This window comes from Cottoperca gobio, chromosome 4 (genome assembly GCF_900634415.1).
Source record: "Cottoperca gobio chromosome 4, fCotGob3.1, whole genome shotgun sequence".
In the NCBI taxonomy this organism is placed as follows: Eukaryota; Metazoa; Chordata; class Actinopteri; order Perciformes; family Bovichtidae; genus Cottoperca; species Cottoperca gobio.
In genome coordinates, this window is record NC_041358.1 from 4,591,875 (window position 1) to 4,618,576 (window position 26,702).

At 38.6% G+C, this 26,702-nt stretch overlaps 1 long non-coding RNA gene across 1 annotated transcript in view; it reads left to right on the plus strand.

Annotated features, from left to right (window-relative positions):
* The window catches only part of LOC115007252 (uncharacterized), a 39,835-nt gene extending 35,086 nt beyond the window's left edge, over positions 1 to 4,749 (plus strand). The window contains exon 3 of the long non-coding RNA XR_003832162.1: positions 4,588 to 4,749. This is a non-coding gene — a long non-coding RNA (uncharacterized LOC115007252). The remainder of the gene's footprint in view (positions 1 to 4,587) is intronic.
* The last annotated feature ends 21,953 nt before the right edge of the window (positions 4,750 to 26,702 follow it).

Genomic DNA, 26,702 nt, shown 5'->3' on the forward strand with positions numbered 1-26,702 from the left:
CAGTTTACACACTGCTTGCCTTTGTGCCAATAATATAAACAATGGAACTGCAAACATCCAGACCTCCTCTAATGGAGTACCAAAGCAAACACATTCATTTAATCACAAGCCTTTCTTTCAAAGCAAACTGGCCAAGCAGCAGAGGATGAGAGGCTAATGACCCATGAGCAATAAGCAAGTGTGAGACTGAATGTACTCTTGCAAGAAGAAAAAAAGCTTTTACGGAATAGCGTATCAATATTTTAAAGCAAAGCCTCTATGGCACCCCCCTCTAACTGGATTAGCCGTGTGATGTGTTCCGACAGTATGTTGTTAGTGGTACTCCATTTGCTTTGTCTATCATCTGATTTTCCCTTGGTAATCCACAGAGCAGCGTTATATTTCATAATTTGTTTTGCTATCAGTGCTGATTTGTAAATGTGCAAATTCTAATTAGCCATAGCTACTGTTTCTAATTTATTAAATATTAAATGAATCCTGTGGTGCAATCTTTCTTCACATCCCCCAGATGAAAGTTTGTGGTATGCAAATTCAATTGCCTTTTAGATGTCAGCAGTTTTTTTTAAATGTCCCTTTTGAGAGTAAAGCTATTTTCCCCTTGTTGTTTGTTTGTCAGTCTCCGGTCTTCCTTAAGTTGATATTTATTCATCTCCAGTTGTGTTTAGGTTTTCAACTGAAGTTACTACTCTGTCAGGCTCTGCTACCGTTGCTTTGTTTAACTTCATTAGTGTTGTCTGAATAATCTGCTTTGGTCTCCTACAACAAAGGATGCTTTGTATACTGTGTGAAGTTAACTTGTAGGTTACGCCACAGACATGTTTTTTTCCTCACAGTCTATAAATCAGGGCCCTGTTTCCTTCACTTGATCTTAGAAGTTAAGAGTGTTTCATGAAAGCCTTTCTATGAACACTTTTCACACATTTCCCAAAGCAGCACTTGAGAGCGAGTGCACGAGTATGCTGCCAAGATCTTCTTAACATCGGATTTCTGTGGTCTTGAAGAGAATTTAGAATATCCTCTAAAGTAATGTGGTGTATTTAACTGTCTAAGTCGTTCCACAGTATATCTAAATAGAGAGCTTATGCGATGGGATCACAACAGCCAGGACACCAAAACAGGCCAGGGGCGTAAAGTGGGGGGGGGGGCCAATGGCCCCTTCCCCACTTCCTACCCCCCTACTTCCGGCGCCCTTGCTCAGACCACACTCAATGTTGGGTTTCTTGACTGCATCATACCAGTTGCGACACTATCCCGATGACAAAATGTGTCCACAGACAGAAATATAAATAGCTGGCAAATGACTCAAACGGCCTCTGTGGTCGCTTCTACAGTTGGTGTCTCCAGGAGCACATCTCGCCATGATGACACACACATTGACTCACAAAGTGAAAACAATACAAGCGTCGCTGTCGCGGCTGGTAAAAATACATAGATCACGAAGAGAAAATGATGTAAGAAACTCAAGTTTGTTGCGCAGAACATCTATTGTGAATGTCCCTCTGTCATCATTTCTGGATTAGACCAACTGTTTATCAGTGTGTGGAATCCAGCCTGGCCGATATTGTTATTTGTCAGTTTAAAATATTTATAAACATAAAGACAAAACACTTTTTGATTCGGAGCCCTTAGATTGTCATCTTTAAAAAAACACCTACTGTACACACGCACCTCTGGACACAACAAACAGCGCTGAGAATAACTCACAATAATTAATGTGATGATGTTTAATGAATGATGTGTGATTTCTAGCACTTGGATGGACCATTTGGGCTTAATAAATTATTACATACAGTGTTCCCCTACCATTGCCACACCTGAAAGAAAATATTTTACTTCTTGTGCACTTGTTTCATTTTCAGCTCAGTGAGTCTTTACTGTGTTTTGTGTCATTTACTGTCACGCTACTTTCTCTCTTCTACTTTCTCTCTTCTACTTCTACTTTCTCTCTTCTACTTCTCTCTTCTACTTTCTCTCTTCTACTTTCTCTCTTCTACTTCTACTTTCTCTCTTCTACTTTCTCTCTTCTACTTTCTCTCTTATACTTTCTCTCTTCTACTTTCTACTTTCTCTCTTCTACTTTCTCTCTTCTTACTCTCTCTACTTCTCTCTTCTACTTCTACTTTCTCTTCTACTTCTCTCTTCTACTTTCTCTCTTCTACTTTCTCTCTTCTACTTCTCTCTTCTACTTCTCTCTACTTCTACTTCTCTCTCTACTTCTACCTTCTCTCTTCGACTTTCTCTCTTCTTCTCTCTTCTACTTTCTCTCTTCTACTTTTACTTTCCTCTTCTACTTCTCTCTTCTACTTCTCTCTTTACTTTCTCTCTTCTACTTCTACTTTCTCTCTTCTACTTTTCTTCTCTTCTCTCTTCTACTTTCTACTTCTCTTCTACTTTCTCTCTCTCTTTCGCTCTTACTCTCTTCTCTTCTACTTTCTCTCTTCTACTTTCTCTCTTCTACTTCCTACTTTCTCTCTTCTATTTTCTCTCTTCTACTTTCTACTTTCTCTCTTCTACTTTCTCTCTTCTACTTTCTCTCTTCTACTTTCTCTCTTCTACTTTCTACTCTCTCTCTACTTTCTACTTTCTCTCTTCTACTTTCTCTCTTCTACTTTCTACTTTCTCTCTTCTACTTTCTCTCTTCTACTTTCTCTCTTCTACTTTCTCTCTTCTACTTTCTACTTTCTCTCTTCTACTTTCTCTCTTCTACTTTCTACTTCTCTTCTACTTTCTCTCTTCTACTTCTACTTTCTCTCTTCTACTTTCTACTTTCTACTCTTCTACTTTCTCTCTTCTACTTTCTCTCTTCTTCTATTCTACTTTCTACTTTCTACTTTCTTTCTACTTCTACTTTCTTTCCTCTACTTTCTTCTCTCCTCTACTTTCTCTCCTCTACTTTCTACTTTCTCTCTTCTACTTTCTCTCCTCTACTTTCTCTCCTCTACTTTCTCTCTTTACTTTCTCTTCTACTTTCTCTCCTCTACTTTCTCTCCTCTACTTTCTCTCTTTACTTTCTCTTCTACTTTCTCTCCTCTACTTTGTCCTCTTCTACTTTCTCTTCTACTTTCTCTCCTCTACTTTCTCTCTTCTACTTTCTCTCTTTTACTTTCTCTTCTACTTCTCTCTCTTCTACTTTATCTCCTCTACTTTGTCTCTTCTACTTTCTCTTCTACTTTCTCTCCTCTACTTTCTCTCTTCTACTTTCTCTCTTTTACTTTCTCTTCTACTTTCTCTCTTCTACTTTATCTCCTCTACTTTCTCCCTTCTGTGCTTTAGTGGATTTAAGTTCCTCTCCTGTTTATGCTTTAACATATCTGCTTAATTGTACTGTTTCACGTGTGCTTTTCGCTGTATAGGAGTTGTGTTAAGTTACTGCTGATGACAACCCGCCATTTCCTGATTTTCCTGCTTCACAATAAAAGCTTTGAAATTATTTTATTATGAAGAATTTATTGGAAATAAAATGTGTTTGCCAGCAAATTAGCGGAGCTCTTTATTAGCAGCTATTCTTCAAGTCTACCACTACCCTCGTCGGCAGCACAAAAAAAGACCCAACAAAACGAAGCATTTGAAAGCTCACTTTAGACGTTGATTACCATGCCAACGGTCAAAGCATTCGGCTCAGCTCTACTAAACAGGAAGATTAATCATGCAAATCAAATGTGTAACTGTTTTTTATTGTTATTGTTTTATTGAAACATCATTACTCGTCTTGCATCATGTTACATCAACAGAGAGAGCCACACGTCTTAAAAACAATACATATATCAATAATACATCCTCAATAAATCATTTTTGTTTACTGCTGCAGATCCATGAGATGCTTAAGATGCTTTTAGCTTTTTACGAGTAGGTATGAGATATTCTACATCCCTATGTACCCCATATGTATTGCAAACCATGACGATTTAGTTGCCTTTATTCCACTCCTTCGTGACTGTTTTCCCGCTGCGCCTTCTCTGCTTTGTGCAATTTGAAATGTTTTTGAATGTCACTTGTATTCAACTGCTAGACATTTATTGAACACCCACTTACCTTCACACTAATTAAGTTTTAAGAACAACATCCATCAAGCTATTGAGGCAGTTAATTTTCTATTGCAGTGTGAATGTGAAATGCTCCTGAGGATGCTGCACATGTTTCTCACAACATTGTGCTGCGTTCTTCCACAAACTCCATTCAATATAATAAAATGATAGTTAGTAAATATCTTTCTTACTAAGCTATTGTAGATATACAGTTCATTTGAAATATTGTTAAGACTATATTGTTTTAATTCATGTTAATGTTTATATATTTTAAGTGTATATGGATGTTTTTGACCCACTTAGTTAAAAGCTTCCAGTTATAATTCAACTCTTTACAAAAAGACGAAACATGGCACAGAGTTTAAATATATCCACAGTTGTTGGCAACCATTTTATTACCACAATTTTGCCATTCCCACATACACCTCCCTTTATTTTAGCTCCTCTCTGTTTCTGTTCTGCCTTTCCCTCTGCATAATAAACCACCACCCAATTTGTCATGAAATCCCTCATTTGCTGGATACTCAGAAAGGCAGATTATGCTTATTTTTCATTTGGACAGTGGGAGATGGAGCCAGGTGTTTGGCAGCAGCAGAGTGTTCAGGTGTAACTGTGCCGGTGACGGGACATGACGAGCAGCCGCAGATGAAGGATGAGGCGTGGAGGATTTTGGGAAGAGGGGCACCCCTCGACCTGCTCCCTCAAGAACACCCCCACTGATCGAGAGGAGGTAAAACTTTCTTTTGAATCACTTCTTGCTAGAATCAGCTCTTATTTCTTAATTAGCCAGTTGAAGCCATATTGAAAATACAGCTGTTAATGTGGGAGAGTAGAGAAGTGGTTCTGCTTTGCTCATCAAGATTAATTCATGCGGTCTCCTCAGACAATAGTGGTCTGAACTATAACGAGTCCATTAAATCAGTCGGCTTTGGCTGTAGTCATGTTATGTGAACAATATAAAAGCTGTTGGGTTCTGGGTTTCACAAGTAATTTCTGTTATTAGGATTTGTTTACAGAGCTTTATTACAAACAGTATATAATGAACCTGCTCTTGCATTGTAATCTACTTTGTAGGGGGAATAATTGAGGAGACCCTGTCCACTCTCTGCTCCATAAGTGTATAAGTGGTTTAGTTAAACCTTTTGTTCCTAAACCTTTCCTTTCCATATACTCTAGTATAATATTCAAATGTTCCTCTAACCATAAATTCTTTTTTTGGGACTGGGCACAATAATACAGCATCATGAACACCTTTACAATCAAATGATTTCTGGTACAAGCAGTAGTTATTATTAATTATTACAGCCATGGCCAGAGGCATTAGGTCTTCATGCTGTCTTTACGTCAGTAAGTCAGTCACATCAAATATGATCGTATGAATACCTCAGGAACACCTTGTGGGTGTTTCATCAAATTTGGCACGAACTCTTGGACTCAAGGATATACTGATTAGAAATTGGTGGTCTAAGGTCAAGGTCACTGTGACCATAACTCAAAAATTTGACAATTTCACACAAAGTCTAATAGAATAAAAAGTGAAACATTTTGGACTGACATGGGTGTAAATTGTATTTGTACAGTAGTGCTGTGTGAAGGTTGTGATGTGCCGTCAATTATGTCAAAGAAGTTTCAAATAATGCCATCTATTGAATAACTTTGTTAAAGTGTAGACACTGCTGAAAGTGAGTCAGAAAAACATCTGATCCTAAATCATATTTGTTATTAATCTATGTGCAGATAAGTGATATTTATCATTTGCATGTCCAAAGAGGAATCTTGTCGATGTGTAGCAGTGCAGTCTAGCAGTCTTTTGTTTATGTACAGAATAGTGTTTGTGTTTCGATTAAGGAAAATATTTTCACTTAAAATGTCAGTTTTGAATGGCTTCTTCTCCCAACTCTGCCGTAGTGTTGACTCACACATTAGTTTTCACTTTACTTGTTGGGCTTTTAAAGGGGAGTGATTTTAGTATTTTTATATTTCCTGCCATGTTTGACATCTAAATCCCCGGGCTGGACTTTTCTAGAAAAAAAAGAAAACTAGCCTTCCATGCAAGCCAGCTCATCTGAGCACACAACCCGTATCATGTAAGCCGCTGAATTGAAATATCTTCTGCTTGAAATATTGACTTTAAAATCTCATTTTGAAAAATTAATGTAACCTTTTGATGTTAAATCAATACTCAATGTTGCAGAATGTTATAGAAATATGCAGAAAGTGGATAGGAGGCATTATTAGGTTTTTTCCTTTAGAGAAATTACATTTTACGGTTGTAACACCAACCTCCCCTGTGTTTCTTTTCGTCCACGAGGGAAAAGAGACGAGGCCATTAAGGCAAAATGAAAAGAGCTATTGATTGCGCTCTTATGCCTTTTCTATTTGCCTCATTTCCTAAATGCATGATAATAAGGGCCAGCCACTGAAATTAACAATACTCCTTAATGAATGGAACTCTAAAGAATTAACCTAAGTTTGCATAATGATTCACAGATGTTCCCTTCAATGGTTGATATGCATTTTGTTTTGTTGTTGATTCATGTTCCATTTACCAAATACACGCTCATCTCTTTATATCATTATGATGCAATCAAGACATTATTTGATGATTTCTGTTTTGAGAAATGGGTTTCTTCTTATCAGAGATGTCTGGAGCGACATTTCCAAAAGCTATCATATTAGAATAATGTCACAGTTGGTGTATTGGAGATAATAATAATAGTAAAATCGGGGGTTCTAACAAGTATAGAAAAACATGCTTTTAGCTAATGGAGTCTTTTAATAGAGATATTGGCATTAGAGCAGCACAAAGAGCAAGAGGGAGAAATGAAACTGAAATCCACAGTTTGCCAATAGAGAGGAGTGCCTTACTAATGTAGAAATTAGCTAATTGTTCACCCCATGTGGTCCAACAAAAGGTAGGACTCATGTTGCCATGTCATCAGCCAGTCATACAGACAGTTTAAGTGTCCCTGCATTGCTTAATTGAAATTAGTGTAATGATGGATGTTTTTTTCTCACACTTTAATCATTACCTGATTTCACATTTGCACACAAACTCCTTAGGAGAACAGGTTTAATACAGGTTTCCGACTGTACGATGTTTGTATTTCAGTACCTAAAATGTATATCACAATATACAATCTTGTGAATATTGTACTGAGAATAAATGCTGGGAATAACCCCATGAAATGTTCTACCTTCATACTTTTTATGATTTAAATACACATTTCATCCACTTACACATATGGCTTTACTCACTACTACTACTACTACCTTTCTCAGTGCATAAGACGTATGTTAGTGCAGAGAAGGTCAACAATGAACTAGGATGTCGGTCTGCAAAATCTAAAGGAAATTAACAAAAGATTGACTGAGTAATAGCTTTATCGTGTTTTTCTTCGAAATACATGGTAAAGCTTGCTGTACAATCCAGCAACACTTGAAAGCCCTGTCACACATATCCGTATGACAGAAACGTATGCCGGCGCATGCGAAATATCGGCAATAGGTTGATATAAATTAAGGGTAAGCTGTGATCGTTCGAAGGGTGCAGACGATACGCTGAACACGCCAGACATACAACCCTGTCACACAGCTCTGTATGGCAGAAACATGCCGGCGTATATGAAAATTAGCTCAAAATGTGTCAGAGTCCAAATACGTCCAACTTTTCCACAGCGGTGTTGTAGTTGACGTATACATAACGAATACATAACAAATCATTATACGTATGTCAAACATTGATAGCGTATCACTTACTTATACAAAACGTATCAGAGCGTCTGGCCAACGGAGCTGGAAAAGTGCCATCTGGTTCACGTCATGCTGATGCTGGAGAACGGCTAACATGCTGAACGCTAGCTGTACTGTAGAAACACGTTTAATAAGTTACTCCGTCGTCAGGCATAATCTTAACATAGGGTAGGAATAGGGTATCCACTCGTTATCAATACATTGGCAGTAGGATTCAGCGTCAGCCAACGTAGCCTATATCTAACGTACCCCAACATAGTCACGCAGGTATTCACGTACGTTTTCCGTATTCACGTATGTCTAACGTCACGTAGCGTCTGCATATCTTATGAAGCACACGTCGGGTACGTCCGGTAATTTTGAACATGCTCAAAACGTCAGCGTTCAACAACGCACCCCAGCGTAACACAGTGAGCTCTTAACGAATACTACTTATACCTTACCTTATATCAACGTACACCCAGCGTAACACCGCCTGCTCTTAACCAATACTACTTATACCTTACCTTATATCAACGTAAACCAGCGTATTGCCGATATTGTTGTATACGTTATGCATTCGTTGGGCATTCGTCTGATACATTTTGTATTAGTAAGTGATGCGCTATCAATAGGTTAGACATGCGTATCTGTATACGTTCACTTTTCCGATCCGAGGAAAAGTTGGACGTATTTGGACTCTGACAAATTTTCGTATGCACCGGCATACGTTTCTGTCATACGGATATGTGTGACAGGGCCTTTACATTAAAACAGGTGCAACTATACCTCTTACAGAACTCGTGTCACAGATTTGTCTCCTCGCTGTTGGTCCTGTTTCTGATTGCACAAGCAGCTTTTCTCACCATGCAGTTGTGTGATTGTCTTAGCATAAAAAGAACGCATACTGTACACTGTATGCACACTGGTTATCTGGGCAGTGGGTTGCACTGATGTTCATGGTACACTTAAAACTGTGAATAACATTGCCAAATGTCTATCATGTTACATAGCTCTAATGGTACAGCATTTCTACCACTTAATGAGCAGCAGTGCATATTGTTAGCCGTAGCGGTAATGTAGCGGTGACTGCGCCAATAGAGGAGACGGAGACTACAAGTTGTTCAACATTCAAGAAGTCTTTGCAAATGTTTTGTGAGATATGAAATGCATTTAGCATGTTTGTAAGGCCTTAAGGGTACACACAAACAATTTGGTGAGCAACACTGAATGCAAACAGAGCCATGTTTGTTTACAATGAAAACTCCACGGGGTAACTTTAATTATCTTTCATAGTTAATCCTGGCCTAATTAATTCTCGTTGTTGTTTTCTTTAATGTATTTAGCCAGCTACTTGCACAGATAATTGCACCTTATATTCTTTAGTGTGGTGGCACAGGTTTGTCCTAGTTTATGTTGCTGATCAACTCTTCTCTGACTACAACAGAGGTATGTCAAATTGTCCTAAGTCTCCTTATCAGCAACGTCTGCTCATACACTGATGCTAGGTAAAATTATATATTATGTGTCCAACCGGCATATCTAAACATGAAAGCAAAACAAGGCTATCTCACAGCTCCTCACTTTGATCCAAGGTACAGTTACAACGTTAAGTAAGATGTTAATTGTAGTGTCTTTATTCCACAGAGTTGTATCGTCTGATTGGCTTTGGCTGTTTGGCTTTGCATTACCTCAGGCTACATATTTGCATAATGAGCTTTTGGAGTTGGAGCAGCGTATTGTCGAGCCAAGTGCACAGGGGTGAGGTTGAGATGGTTTCTGGAATTGGTTTTGAAAATGTTTCCTTTAGTAAGAAAACTGCAGTTGTTTGCATGGAATTTAAAACAAAATGGAACTCAGGATGTTGGTCTGTGTAAGTAATGAACTGATAGCAGTTTATTTTAGCTATTTATGACTCCCTAAGTGTTCCTGTTGCCGTGTTATTGTTAAATATTGTTATTTGTAAGCAGTTCCACAACCTCATCATTGAAAATGATGCCTCTTTGTGATGTTATATTCCCAGCATGTGGCACTCTTGGCCTTTCTAAGCCAGGCCGCAGTGTCACCCCTGCTGTGACACCCAGGAGTCATTCAACACTGGAAGCAGTGGCCCTGCCGCCCCTCTGGCACACGGGCACTTCTAAATGAAATTTATCACTGTCGCACTCTGAAAACAACCGTAGGTTTCAGAGAACCAGTGCCAGCTGTAAGGTGGCTTATAGTGGGCCATTAAAGGGCTTTGCCTGCAACAGCAGCTTCATAGCAGGGCAGTTTACCCTGCTGCTCTCTTTCGCTGCCTCAGCTTAACTCCATCCTCTATCCGGGGACAGTTCCCTGCAGAGGGCCAGATGGTCTCATTTCTCCCACTGGGAATGTCTCTCTCACATGCAGCAGTGTTGCAGTGCTTTCTTCTGCAACATCTTTCCTAGAAATATTCATAGTGTAGAGGATTCTTGTTGTTAAATGTATTTTACTAACAATTATAATGCCTTTTTCTTTTTGAATTATGTGGATACAATCTTTATCTTCTATACATTTCAGATGAAGAGTTGGACCAATTAGCGTGATTGCTGACCTACTTTGACACTGCCTGTTGTCAGTCGTCACACGTTGTGCATGTGTCCCAATGTGAATACAAGTTGCTGCTTTAAGAAAACTTCCCTACTTAGATTGATATAGAGATATTTTGTCTATTAATTTCCTGTCTACACAGGACGTCGTATTCTGTAGGTTGGCATCTGATGCTTGTGTTCACCTTGTGTCTGTATTTTAGCAAACAGATGGGCAGTTTTACAATGTAACATACAGTGTGAAGGACTGCCAGAGTCTTTCTTATAAAGCTCAACAGCTAATAGCAGTAGCATTGTAGCTAATTAGATAAATCCTATTGCACAGCGCTGGGATCAGCTGATGTTATTATAGGTCATAGCCATGGTGACCCAATCTTATCATTAATAGAAATTGTCTGATTGGGCCTTTTAAAAATGTTGCCAATGCAAAATGTCTTCATTCCGAAACACAGAGTGCACTATGGAGATTTACTTGCTTTTATTCTCAGCAGGATTTTCATGTGGACTTCTGTGAGTTGTTAAGTTTATCTACCTTGAAATGTCTTACATTGACTACACTGCATTGTATCTTCGTAATGTTTGTCACTAAAGAGGCGTTCTACATTCCTCCTCTGAAGGGGGGGATGTCTGTGCACTTCCTTAAAATCTGAGATAAAATCAGCTAGATAAAACAACCAATCGCTGTCTAATATGCAAATGCCGACACGTATCGACAGGGAACAGAGGCAACAGAAACCTTGTCGGTCTACTGCCCTCTAGATGGGCACTCGTCAACCTGCCGTGAGCAGATCCAGAATGTCTCAAGGAGGGAGAAAAGGTAGATGTTCTTTTAGCCTCCGAGTTATTCTTTACTTTTTATGTGGTAAACCATGTTAAACAAAATATTAATCAAAAGAAAGTATTATATATACAATCATTCATGCATTAACAAGATTAGTAGAGTTTTTCATCACATGGACTTACTATTTGTAACTATCTGATTAATTGTATTGATATTATACTGTATATGCTGTATATATGGTAAGGGGGTGTTTAGAAATCATTCAGACCACAAATCATGTTTATAACATGCATCTTGGTACTAACAAGTTGAGTTACATATTTCATGATAGTATCATTTGGCTACTGCTGCTACTGAAGGTAACACTGCGAGTAACTTTGCGCCGAAGATCATTTAATTATTCCATGGATGTTGTAGCGTCAGGCCACATGACCTGCTCATAAATATGGACAGGGTCTGAAATAAAGTTGTTTCCTCTCCTGCCACTGTCGCAGGTCACTGAACACTGCTACTGGCCACGACCCCTTCTGAAATCTATGTAAACACTGAGTCAGCGGTACCAGATAGTAGAAATATGAAATATCTCGTGTAACCTTAATCCCTGACTATTTTTTATTTAGGAATTTAATATTTAATATAACATAGGAACATAAAAATGGTTGATACCCTCCACCTACCCAAGCTATTCAAATATATAGGTATGATAATTTCTTTAAAAAGATCCTGATACAGACAATAAATATAAAGTTAAGTCTCTTTACACAAAATGTAATCTGGCAGTATTCGACCTTCCCAAAGTACAATAAAATGCATGTTAGTATGAGAGTATGTTTTTGATGTTTTTTGGAAAGTCAAAGTTCCATGTAAATGTTAGAAAGACTGCTCAGCCCAGTTGTGAGGTAAGCTAAAGGCACTTCCTCTTCAGTCCCAGGTCAAGTCTGATAATATGTATCCATATTTGTGGCCATTTTCTCTTTGTTATCATTAATTACCCGCTTTCACAAACGCAAGTCCCCATGCTTGTGTAAGATATTATTTTCCTGCATATACAGTGGCCGATTTGCTTTGCATGTCCCACATCTCATCACCTCATTAATATTGCATGAACTTGTTAGTGTCTTCTACCTCTTCTTTACCGCTCCACCCCCACAACCTCAACGGCTGCATAAGCCAGAGGGTACATCTGAAAGTCAACTTGCATCTCCTGCTTTTACCAGACTCACAGACATGGATAGGCTCACATCCTCCACTGTCTCCCTTCTAAAAGAAAACATTATAGGGAAGTGTCAAAAGAAATGAGATTAGTTCTCTCTCCTATCCTCTGCCCGCTGGAAAATATTATGTGTGATTTTCACCCAAATAAGCTGGGGGTACAGATGAGTAGGTTCTTGACAGTTATAAATGAGGAGCGTGTTATATGAAGGCAATGACAGAAGGAGGAGCGAGTGCAGGTTTTTTAAAAGCATTTTATAGAATCATTACCAACTGTGTTGTGAGGCCAAAACCCAATCACTTGACCTCTCATTACCCCAGAAGCATTCCTTAAAGCATTGGCTGTAAGTTTGCATTGCACTGGTGTCCACATGCAGAGCCACCCCCTCATTACAGCAGGTTGTCAGGGCAGCAGCATCTATAGGCTGCGGTAATGAAGACCCCACAGAGGCCAAGGGAAAAGCTGCAATGAAGTGGGAGGAGAGGGAAAACAGGTGGAGCGCTCTGTAAAGAAGGTCAATACTGCAAGTGAAATAATGAAAAAAGATGTATGGGTTATTATTTAAAAAATAATCTGCAGAACAACTTCCCCTTTTCACAAAAAAACTGTAATTATGCCTGTTATAGCCATTGTAAGTACCTTAAACATTAGTGTGTGTGTGTGTGTGTGTGTGTGTGTGTGTGTGTGTGTGTGTGTGTGTGTGTGTGTGTGTGTGTGTGTGTGTGTGTGTGTGTGTGTGTGTGTGTAAACCTGATTTGAGTCAAGCAATAACCAATGCATAGACAATTCCTTGACATCATAAGTATAGCTCTTTGAAATTTGAAAGCTATAAATTGTGTTAAATTGTCATCTTCAAGTTTCTTCTTTTATTCAACCAACAGTGCAAAATACAAGATTTCTATCACATAAAACAGAGAAAATCCTCATCAATGAGAAGCTGGAAACAAATATTTTTGCATTTTTCTATCTATATATTAGTCGACTGATCATTGCAGCTCTAGAATCGTATCAAAGAGAAAACAAAGATGTTATTGGATAAAAGAGTTAACAGACTTCTTTCTTTGCTGAAAGTGAGAGGTAGTGAGAGGTAGTAGAAGTAATGGGTGTGTGGATTGTGGCAGCTTACTCGCTGTTTTTTATTCAATAATGAAATTAATAGGAAAATAATTTCAATTAAATGTTTGTCTTTTTCTATGTAGCTTTTGATGCAATAATGAAACTGTTAGCAAGGTGATTGAAGCGTATCATTGTTGTAATTACTGAAGACAGTCAAAAGGCAATTGGGTACAAAAAAACCAGCTTTATATTCAGTACCTTCTGTTACAGCTAAAAGCTGCAATTACAATTGTTGTCCAAGCAATAAGAGTTTACAATGTACTTCAGCTAGCTTTGGACAACCCGTCGTTGGTTTGTTGCATCGTTACCCAGGAGTTTGGATTTGATTTATATAGATATGGATTGGAGAGAAAAGAGTAGCTTTGTATTTTAATCTTAATCTTGACGAACATCTAAGATGCTAAGATATCTATTACATAAGCCTGGTAATCAGACTGATATTTGTTTATGTCGGTCAGTTTCTGTTGGAGAACAGAGGAGTTGGTTTTGTTCAGTATTGGTAAGAATCTGGTGATACGATATGTATCATGAATGTTACGATTCAACATATTGTGATATATTGAGATACTTTAAGCATTTTTTAAATCAACTTTTAGGAAAACTCATAGTATAAAGAATACACCACCATATGCATAACATCTTAGTAATCTGCACGTAACCCTGTCACATCCATCTGAGGCTCCGTCTGCATGAATCTATGCATGTGAACCATGAATTAAAAATCAATTAGTGTTTTTGAGAATCGATACATCATCACAAAACATAATATCGTGTTATGATACTTTAGTGTATCGATATTGTCTTACATCCCTAATGCTAACTAATCAATAGTGAGTGATGTGTTCGTCCGGCTGACGGTAGCTGTTGCATGGAGCAGTTCACTTAATGATTTTCACAACAACCAAAATAATATGCCAATTTAAGAGTTGTTATCTATATATTGACTGACAACAACATGTGCAGCTGCTTTGATATCATTTTTGTGACCATTTACCTGTCACTATTTTTCATGGATGTACCTAGCATTGGTACGGGGGGAGGGGTGGTTTCTCTATCCGGCAGGGTGTGAGCAGGAAATGGACCCAATATCACGACCTACAGGTAAAAAGGTTTAAGGAACAGTCTTTACTTAAAAAGGCAAAAACAAACAGGAAACTGTCCAAAAACCGGACAGAACAGAGTAACAAAAAACACTTGACTAAAGATACGTTTAGTGACGAGGCAAGGTAACAAGAACTAGAGTTTAACACTTGGACTACTGCTGGAACGCTCACTAGAACAGACGAACTGGCACAGACAAAGCAGAGACTAAACACACAAGGAGAGGAAGGTGATTAGGAACAGGTAAAATTGATCAGGGCAGGTAATCATACAGGTGGGAAACACACGAGGGCAGGAAGTGAAGTATCAGAAACCAGACAAGGGAGATTGTACCAAAATAAAACCGGAAGACAACTAAAGACAGAAAAACAAGGAGAACACAATTTAGACAAGGGACTGGGACATGACACGAGGGGACACAATACCAGACATTTCAAATTAAACCAGACAACGGTGTACCAACCAAAACTTCTGAACAGGCTTTCTGCATGCTGAGGTTTCGTTTTGGCAGGAAGAGGAACAAGCATGTTTTGTTTCAGATTGAAAAAGTGTTGTACAAAAATGCTGTTCTCATTGGAACAAGGTGTAAATGAGAAGCTGCCCTATTAGCTGCTGGTAATTACAGCCAGAAGGTGACTGGTATCTCAGTTTAGCAAAGAAATCTCTTCCACATAATGTTTAAAAAATCACCCTGAAAGCAAAAAATGCTCCTTTAACTTTGACTGCGGCATTGAAATGATATGGTACATCTACTGAAGGACGGCACACCAAACAAGGTATCGCCTTTCTATCGGCATGTGTTTCAATGTGGGGGAGAATTCTGAGAACTCTTTGGAGATTACATTTAGTTAATTGCCATCATCCATCAAGCATAACATTCATAAATGGGATAGCCATTGGACATTTAAGATAAGTCTCAACTATTATGATGGATCATGGTTTCAGTGCTCGTGTTCAATCTGGTTAATGTCTGAGATAATAATTTAGCTTTAATCAGTCTTATTTTATATATTTAAAATCACCACTACCTCCTGAGGCACTCAACTGCTCTTGTGGTCCACAACGAATAACACAACAATCGAAAGCAATACTAAAATGATTTCTCTGGACTTAGTGTTTCGTTGCAACAATGATGCATATACACTTCGGACACAGTCTTTAACAGTAGTCGGCATATTTGTGTTTAACACGCGGCTGTCAAAAATGTGGCCATCACACCACATGTCACTGCTTGCCCTGTGTTATGCCTAAAGTGGGAGAACTAATCAAATCAAACTTTGCAATCGGATTTAGCAATAAGGAAATACTTGAAGAATCATATTATCATAAGCATCTGGACTTGGAAGTGACATTGCTGTGAATCGGGCTCCTCACAAGAAAACAACAGAGTGATTTGGTTGAGGTGAAAGCTTTTGTGCATCAGGACAACAGTCCTTGACAAAACCCCCCACTATTTTTCCAATTATTATTACCCCCTCCCCCGTATTATTCAACTTTTTTATGTTTACAATGGCTAATCCCTAATACGCCATAGTACCAATTAGTTAGGTCTAGATCATTTATCATAATTGCTTCAAATAAATCACAATTATTGCGAAAAGATGGGAACGCTCAAAAATCTAAATTCAGGACGAGATTATAAATCTTCTAACACGTAAAGTAACTAGTAACTACATTTACTCAAGTACAATTTAAGTTCCCTCTCATAAGCAGTGATGTGTATGTCGGGCTTTTATTGTGAAAGGTAAGAACGGACAGCGTGCGTTGCAAATGTGGCAGCGATAAAGAGTTCAGTACTTTAGTGCCATGTTTCACTACATGAGTGCTTTGTCAGCAAGCCATGGATGGTCGGCTCTTATTAAAATACTGTCATTCTTAAAGTACTGATACTGAAAATCGGGTATTGTACCATTTTTAACAGCCGAGTATTGCAGTACTATTGTTATATATAAGTATATATTAACATGAGCTCCACCGCAGCTACATTATTAAGAGGCTGCTTAATATATATATATATATATATATATATATATATATATATATATATATATATATATATATATATATATATATATATATATATATATATATATATATATATATATATGCTTCAGTATTTAAATGTCATGCTACTTCACTTCAACTCCACTACATGTCACTATGTCACAAATATGTACGCTTTATTCCACTGCATTTATTAGGCCAGTCTAGTTAAACAAAAAAAAAAAAAAAAGTAATGAAAACAGTATACCATAAATGAAACCAGCTCAGCTTTATAGAAAGATGAAGAAATGTGCCAAAATGGTCTCCACCTCAGCCAGCAGCCACATCACATGCTGCGTATCTTTAATAACTATAATTCAATAGTAGATGTTTAATAATGTGACATTGACAGAAGACTTTTACTTTGATACTTACATGTTTAATACACAAGTTTAAACATACACAAGTATAAAACTGCTGTTAGGAATGATCATTTGTGTCTGATATGGTTTTTACACAGCAACGTTGGATTACATATTCTACTCTTTATCTTTATCTATGAATATGCAAACAGTGGTAGTTGCTGGATGAAAAGTCCATTCTCAGTGTGTGGGCGCTGGAAGCTTCAGGTTTACACATCACACTTGTATAAGTTGCATATTGGACCATGGTGGGCTCCAAACCAGTTGTGAGGGATTTCACTAAATCATGTTCGCATGAACACGTGAACTGAGGTTCAAGTTGAGCACAGAGACACTTTCCCTCTCTTGTGAAAACAGCCTTTTATTGCCAAAATGAAGTGAAGTAACTTCTTGCAATAGAGTATTTTCATGGTATTTGTGTATACTGTGGTTTTGCTACTTTAATTCAAGTAAAGGATGTGAATACTTCTTCCAGAGCCTGCGTTCAACCTCATGCACCTAATTAATCAATAAAGCAGAACAATCTAAAAGTGTTCACTTAATAAAAATAATAATAATAATAATAATAATAATACATTTTATTTAGAGGCGTCTTTCAGGACACCCAAGGTCGCCTTACAGTTAGCATAGTGTTCAGTGTGTGCAGTATTTGATGTTGCTGTAACCACCACAGTCTTTGTTTTAGTGTTTAGTGATTTATATGTTAAATAGCAAAGTTCAGCGATGGAACACAAACACTCCACTGAGGTATCACAATCTTAGTTTTAAGTCTCTCACTAAAACAGTTTTCTTCTTCTGCATCTGTACATTACATTAGGTTTATGTATTGGGGATCAAAGGTAATCCTTCAGACATCATACGTCATTCCAGTTTGACTTTCTAAAGACACAAGTGTCAGTGTCAATAAATGACAAGCAGGTGGAGCTGTGAGCAAAGTTAAGCTAAGAAAAACTCCATGTAACATTACATTTTATCTCATGTGTTGAGGCTTTATTCCTGAGAAAGTTCCTCCTCATAGACGGAGCTTATTATTGTGCAGCCTGCTTCCCACAGTTAAGTCTATGTAACATCAAGACCTTGCCTTTCCACACTTTCTCCATATCTGGCATAACTAGAGGCTAACAGTCTCATTTTAATTGATGTTACTTCCACATCTCTGCTTCTTCCTGTGTATTCTGACGCTACTGCTGGTTGGTGCTGTAAGTGACAGTGTGGAGAGGCGTTTCTAATCCAGAGGTGGCAAATAATCAGAATAATTTGGCCGCTGTGTGTGTGTGTGTTTGTGTGGGGCATTGGCCTGTATGTACTGCTTGTCATTTTTTCAATTACTCGAGCTGTGGTTAAATGTTCATTTTCAGCAGTCAGCCCGAAGCAAAAACTACTGAGCCCCATTAGGTTTTACCCACAGCCTCACACTCATTAGTTTTCTCCGGTCAGACGAGAGTGAGGGAGAAGCTTGGGCCGGCCTTTCTAAAGAGGTCAGGGTGGAGTCTCGTGCTCTGTACAGCCACAGCAGAGATTGTTCAGGAGTTTCCAGCCAGGATCCGACAATAGTAAGATCGCTGTGAAGACTTAGGTGACCTTTGTAAGGCAAATCAGTGCACACTCCTAATTGACCTTATCTCTTTTTCTTTCTCTGTCTTTCCTCCTTTCTCTCGCATGTATAGGAAACTACTGACCTATGAGAGAAGCTGATAAACATGACAGCACAAAACTAAGAATGTTGCTTATATTTAAATCCAGATTCCATGATACCTATGTGGAAACGTATATTCTCTCCACTGCTAACAAGTACGGGGGCTTTTATCTTCCCTCTTGCATCTAGCATCTAGCATAATGCTTTCAGAGCAGAACAGGCATCATTAACCGACGTCCTCTGTTTTCATTGACCTGAGGGATCCTGTCTTGGTTTTGAGCTGCTTCTGCTCTGCCAGCTAAATGGAGGTTACAGGGAGATTGCATCCATTATTGAGGTATTCAATTCAAATGTCACCCGTTTTCCACTTGGCACTGTTTTCTTTTCCCTAATGTTTGCTTGCGGCATGGGGGAGGGGATGGAGGGGACAGCAGTTTTTGTGCCTTGTTGTCTCAGCACTGAGAGAGACTTTTTCAGCAGACATTAGCAGGGACGGATGCAAGGTGACACCGTTGTAAGTCTCGCCACTTCACCTTGCACTCTAACACCTGGACGTTCTCTCACACTCTCTCTGCATGGTTAGTATCCTCCTGAGCACAGACCTCTGAAACAGGGCTGATTGTAACTATTCATCATCCAGCGTCCACTTAATTGGACCAAAAGTAGATTGTAGGGTGGCACAAGCCCCTCAGGTGGGCGTGGACAGAATACAGTTCAGATAAGACGCTGGAAGTACTTGAGGTGCTCACATGGAATAAACCCACTTTGTCTCTACGTGCAGGTTACCCATTTAGCCACTACAGACTCTACTTTCATTACCCGGTTACCCTCCTGTCACTGTAATTCAGTCCTATCATCCCTCAACCCAGTTGAAATTAACAGGTAATTTGTAAATGTCACTTTGGGTTAGACACCTCATTTTCTTCCTTTTCCAACAATCCAGCACCCACAAGCTAATTTTTCTTGTCTTTTGAAAAAGGTTCTCATTCACAAATAGAGTTATGGTCCACTAAACAAACGAGAGTAATTGATGAGGGGAAAAAAAGTGTTTTACTGTAACCTATTACAGTCAATCAATGACATACTACCCCGGATTCCTTTAGTTACCGTAATGCATGTCTGCTGTGATTCTGAAGATGCTCTTTGAGAAGTGAAAGGAGATGTGAGGACATGCTGAAAGAACTGTAGTTAACATCTTGTCACACACAAACTCATTTCAAACAACAGATAATTTATTAAGTCGGGGATAAATGCACAGAAACATATTTAACCTAAATGTAACGGCACTGTAGAATTCGACATTTAAAAAGACTTCCAAAGGGCAAGTTAATTTATATAGCACATTTAAAGCACAAAGGAAATTCAAACATTTGGTGGAGGTAAAAACAAAAGAGAAATAGATATGGACAGGTGAAGATGAATGCCTGGTGGATCATGAGGAGTGCTGAAGGTTGAGTCAAGGAGAACATAACATATTTTAAGATGGGTTTAAAGGTAGTCAAAGATGTGTGTTTCAGCTCTGTGATGCAGAGTAAACATGGCTGCAATAAGAACATTGGATAACACGTTCCAAGAATGCGACCTATTCACTCCTATGACGCTGCTCATTGAGCGCATACACAATAGAGCAGGTTGCTCTCTGGGCGAGCTGACTTCCTGTTGGCTGCCCTTACACATGACTGGCATTTAACAATGTGGCTCTTCTAGACCGTTTGATTTTTATTGGACCAAAGTGATCAAATTCTGATTATACAAATCATTTGGGGTTGTTTGTGTCACTTAAACAATAATGCTTTCACTGCTTTACAGTCACTTCTTTTGTAATGATTGGGGATGTGAGTGTGCATCCTGCAGTACTCAGCGTGGCCATTACTCCAAAGTCAGCTCACAGCCCAACACTGTTCCTTGGTTCTTGAGAGGCTGAGAGAGTCATATATTGAATTTAACGTTATATTTACTACATTATTACCATATTTAAATGATGCCTGCAGTGTATATTGTCTTTCTACTGTTGTAACATTATGTGAGGGGTTGCTTGTAGCAACAACCACTAGCCTGCAGTTCCCCTCAGTTCTTCTATGTTAGCGTCTTTCAGCTCATTGTTTTGGTTTTACTAAAACTTAACTGTTTTAGTTCAGTCTCTCCACTCTCATCTCATTTCCAGATGTAGCAGCCACATGTTGTCAGTGGTAAAGCAGTTAGCACGTTAGCTGGAGTACTGTCGCAAAAGCCTCCACAGAACTATTCTGCATTTCACCCCTGAGATAGTACTGAAAAAATAATCTGTATCAGTAATGGGGTTATATTTAGTTGATGGCTATTGGTGCTTTCAGAATATATTAAAGTTTTTTTTAAATCATCATTAGGAACGTAAATATAACGACCAAGCAGGTAGAGGGATCCATGTTTCATTTCACCCAGCTACGAGAGTCTAATAAGGAAAATTGTCCCATTGACTGTAACGCAGCCTTTAGGATGTGGAACAGAAAACATTTAGGCTACATCACAATACTACCATAGCCACAATCCCAGATAATATCCACTCTCATTTGAGGATATTATATTATATTGATACATCGCTTAGCTCCAGGTGGCACAAGCATAACATTTGCTAGTAGCAATAAATCAATTCACACAAAGCATCATCAGCTTTCATACATAATGTATTAGTTATCAAGGGTCCAAGATGTTTGAGGGAACCTGCAGAAATAAGCACGGATGTCCACATTGAATCACTTCGGTCTATAACGTCACATTGTGACCTGTACAATTGAAAAAGACACACATATATATATATAGAGAGAGAACACATTTAATGCTTTTGTTCTATACTTGTCTCAGAACTGTTACATGACCATCACTCAAAATAACATTCAAGCTAATTCCCCACTCAGTCAGTGCATCGGCTAAGTGGAATTCAAGACTGATTTCACCATGCGATACCGTGTGCCTGCAGCCTAAAAGCCTCTGTGTGATTGATAAATATAAGAATTGAGGAGACATTTCTACCGGGGAAAGGCCTCTGTCATTAAAAATATGGTGTTCGTAATGAAGAGGAAATAGAATTATCACTGAGAAGGATGAAGGGGAGCAAATTGCTGTAAATATTGTAAGGACTGATCGACAACCTCCCCCTCCAGCCACAGCAGAAAGTCATTATGTGGTTTTTGGATATAGGTTCCCCATGACCGCATATTTATTATCTATCTAAATAGAATCACTTACCTCTGATGCTGGCTCTGATAGCCAGTCACCACAAATATCAGTTCCCCCCGGTGCCTCTGTCGGCAATTTTACATAAGGCCGAATGATTATGCGAGCAACCAGACAGGATTGCATTTTGTTGTTAACTTGATCCGTGTTTTCCTACAAGAAATAACCATTTGTGGGGAGATTTCTTCCCTTTAAGACTGTAGGTTTTTGACTTCCTTCATGGTGGAAAATGAGGTCAGTGGTAGAACGTCAGTGCAAAACACAGTGAAAGAAAAATGCCCTCTCATACTTCCATGACTGTGATGTGGCCATAAGCCTCCTCCATGATCCCATATCTTATGTACCTTATTTGTCAGTATGGTGCAATTTAGCTGTATTTCTTTCCTTCTGTGCAGCCATTGTTCAGACGTGAAGAGTTATGGAAATACATATATGTATTTCAACGGGTGCTTCAGCACAATGCCTATTCATGAAGGCAACATATGCAGTGCTCAAAAGCATGTATGCACATAGGTATTGGCCCATTTGTCAAGCCAGGAGAGCTAATTATCTCAAACTGTGCGATATTGTTTTCAAGCCATGCATTTCATTTTGCAACATTAAAACATACGTGGTGGAGGCAGCAGAAATTGTTTCCATGAGTATGAATGCATTAGAAAATTTTGGGAGGGGACATTGTATTAGAACTCCACAGGGATATCAGCATGCTACACCTCTTTTGGTTTGTCATTCATCTTCCTCGTCGAGGGCGGGGAAAGAACCAGTGGGTAGTGACGCCTTCAGCCAACTTGGCAGGTTAATGAAGGTAATTTGATTTCATATATAATGGCTGCCCATGCCACGCAGGGCTTAATTGCGCTCGGCGTCTGGGCGTCATTTCGTGGTACCAGCCGAGGCCCTGTATATTTCCTGAAGGTTGTGCAGAGGCAAACAAGTTCCTGATTCAAGTGAGATGGAACCGATAGCTCAGTTTCATCTGCTAATAGTTTATCTTATTTCACAGGCAGCTGTGAGTGCCGCTGTCACAGTGTGACACTGAATCGGTTTTACTGAATCAAGCAAGTTCATTTCTACATGGCAAACAAACACCGTAGTAGGTCTTATAGTACTGGGAGGACTAAAGGAACCTGATGTTGTTAACTCAGTGCTAATAAATCCATTCATTTGATATTATCCATGTGGAATCTGTTTTTGGATGATTTTGCTGTGGCTTGTTGGCACTGTCATCTTAGGCGGCTTTTCAGAGATATTTCACATTATTCTCTTAATGTGAACCTTTTTCTTTAGATATGATACACTATTTGTCCTTCTATGTACAGCATATAGTGAGGTAACCCTAAAACTGCCACGTTTCCATGGTTGGAGATGCTCTCAAATGTTGATGAGGTCAGTTTGCACCCGTCTAGACTGACAAAGTATTTTTATAAATGTTCTATAATTTATTCGATAACAATTAAATCTGCTAGATACCTGGATGCTAACAACAATGTGAGACAACATAACTAGCATGAAGCGAGTAGCGGCGCCATATTTTCTGTAGTTTGAAGTTGTCACCATGTAGGTATGGAAACCCAGAGTGGCCAATATTTAAAAAATAAACATTCATATGACTTAATATATAATATAGCCATGCAAATGTTCAATAATACATAATAATTATGAGCTGAGTTTTAAAAATGTAAAGTGTTTAATACAGCATGTTTTCAAGCAGGACACTGTTTTTACATTTCTATCAGTTTTTTATTCAAAATGTAATTGTTTTCTTTTTAATTTACCTTTTGTTTTCTTTCTTAATGATTCTAATCCAAAGCAACCGTAACTTGCACAATGGAATCAAATCATACATGGGATATATTTATAACATGGTCATGGAATAAGTCATGAAGGGATTTTCATTAATTAAACATCTGAATAAAACAACATTTCAATCAAATTAAACGACAAAATAACGGTAAGTTGGATGGAGTCAGAAACACACCATCCTAAAGTTAATTAGTGTTTTTTCTCACCCTATAATTGGATCCTAATCAGCGTCGGGGTTCAAGCTATTTTGCTAAGACCTCTTCATTTGATCATTATCTACAAAGCCGTGGTAGATATTATAGGCCATATTCCTTTACTCTGTCATACAATCTAAATGGATCTTGTTTCAAAGCCTCAAGGACAGTCTGTGATGAGCTTGACTAGATTGCACTTTCCTGCTTATCTTCATAGATGTCTGTAAACATACGCAGATCAATATAAAATGTTACAAATAAAACTTCATATCAAAGAGTTTTTGAATATTACAAATCCTGATTGTCGCAAAACTGTCAAATGTTCCTCAAAACCAGCGCACTTTGTCTATGGAGGACGTCACTTATATTATTTAATTGTTTGTAGCGTCTCCACTGATGCACAATAGTTAAGTGCAACCTTAAAATATTAAAGTTACGTGACTGAATATTTGGCACATTATGTTAGAAGTACAGATCAAATATGTTTTCGGTTACAATATAGAAATTATGTTTTTTTAAGGAAACTATCATTTTAACACTACTAATTATATAAAAAAATTTCATACAGTAGTCATAGTGATCCTGAAAGGAACTTTATTCAGGCTTCGTCTTATTTTCTTTTTTTTCTCTCTCTGAAGATTCTTTTAAGTTTGCATTCATACGACTACCACTTGGGTTGGAATAAGCTTGACCATGAACATCATACTGTAGCTGACGTCTTTGCTTGCATGCCAACGAGTTGTCATGTACTCTCAATTGCAGCACATAGTGTTCAATTGTTCCAACTGACTTGGTTGTTGGAAAGCGAGTCCTGTGTAGTCGGTCTATTATAGCTGGAAGGTTACTGGTTGTTGTGTTAGATTTACCAAATGCTCATTTCTCTCCATGTGCCCCCTGGACACTGCAAAAGTTCCCTCTGCTCAGATACCCCTGGTATGGAATCACTGATCTGAATGGTCCTGTTGACAGCGCTCACTCTCAATTTGGCTGCTGAGCTAATTTCATGGACTATCAGAAAAAAGCTGTTGCTCAGCACTGAATGCACTGGAGATCCTAATAAATTAACATTGATATGAAGTATAACAGAGGGATTCTGACAATGGTCTCCTATCCACTAGCGTCAGCTGTCGACTGCTAACTAGATAGAAGTTATAGGGCTACAAAACTTTTAAAATATCAAAAGAGCAGAGAGTGATGTTTCTCTCTCTCAGAAACCATCTTTAGCAAAGCATACAGAAACCAGCAGGGTTTCCAGACAACAGTTTGGTTTTATAGCTTGGCTAACTCACAAAATGAATGTTGATACAGCTGACAAACTGAGAAGTCTGCTGTTAGCATAGATCCTGATCTTTATAGAGTGCAGGGAGGTAGTAGCGATGGAACATTTAATGTTTTAAAAGGGTCAAAAATGTAGATCTGACAAATAATGACTTTGATTTATAATGCTTTGTTAATACTGGATGGAAATATTGGCTTACACTACGAATAACGTGGCGAGGAACCATACGGTAATAAGGATCACAGAAATAAATAAAAAAATCAAATGACTAAAGTACACATATTACACAACGCAGTGCTGTTACTGTTGAGTTGTATAAATAGGGACCAGAATGTGCAGTAGCCTTATGTAGTAATCTCTGACAGTGTTTGAAGAGTCCATACTGGAGAGATTTTAAAGTGTTGTTTCTGTGGGCTTACAATGAGGCAATGCGTGCTGGATCATACAGTATGCTGGCAGTGGCAGACTCTGCACTGCATGAAGATGTGTGCCAACACACAACAGTTTAGAGCCAAAGCTGACCATATGTATGGCTGCATGTTACCTTTAACCCTCATCAGCCAGGCTCACAATCACCAACATGTTGTTTGTATTGGCTGATTTCATTGTCCTCTTACTGTGCAACAACGCTCTCTCAATGCCAGGCATGGAATAGAAAGCCACTGGACTCGGAGTGCAGAGTGGATAAGCACTCCTACAGATTCTCATAATATCTAGCTAAAAGCCTGCTTCTTCCTCACCTCACTGCCCACCTTCACTAGTGGCTGTACAATTAGCAATAACAATCCCTCACATAATGTGTGTGTTCCAGGTCCAACATTAACATTCACCGGTGCATTATTTGGGCTTCGTCGTTGATTCACATTTCACATGTCGGTGTTTAGCTGTTACCTTAATTCAACCATGAACATTACATTAAACCAGTAACACGAAGGAGTGCTTTGAACTATAGTGCCTTGACATTTCATGGTAGTCACGGTAGGACGGCCATGTAAGAGAAAATGGAAAAGACATAAAATGTGTGTATAAAAGTAGACTACAGCCTTGTATAGTTAATTAAATCTATTTCATAGTACACTTTAAAGGCAGTGGAACAAGCAGAGGTGCAAGCATTTAGCACACTCTACCTTCAGATAATCTTAAAAAGAAAGTGAGTGACAGGCACAAAATTATAAGTGAATGTGATCAACAATAATTGCGACCAGGCTTTGTAATGAGAACGTCTTTGATGACAGCATGAGCCAACACTGCCACGGTATTATTGCCTGTTTTCTGGAGCCAAGCCAAGTTGAAGATAGTGCAATGGCACTGAGAGCGTTGAGTGGTTTGTTGGAAAGAACTGCATTCTTTGCTTTTAGTTGAATATCAACAACATAAATGTTTGGCCTGATGGACAGAGCGGTGCCCTTACTTCATATGCAGCATAATAATACTCGTCTGCTTGAAACTTTATTTTCCTTGTTTATACAAGAAACTTTATGTTCCTTATAGATTTTTATTGGACTGCCTGGTTTATTTTACCAATATTTTGGACAAACAATATCTCAATCTTGTTTGAAGAGGTTTGGGATGATCCACCTCAGCTTGGCATTACCAACGACCATGACTATCCAAGCAGGCTGCTGGCCAGTCTG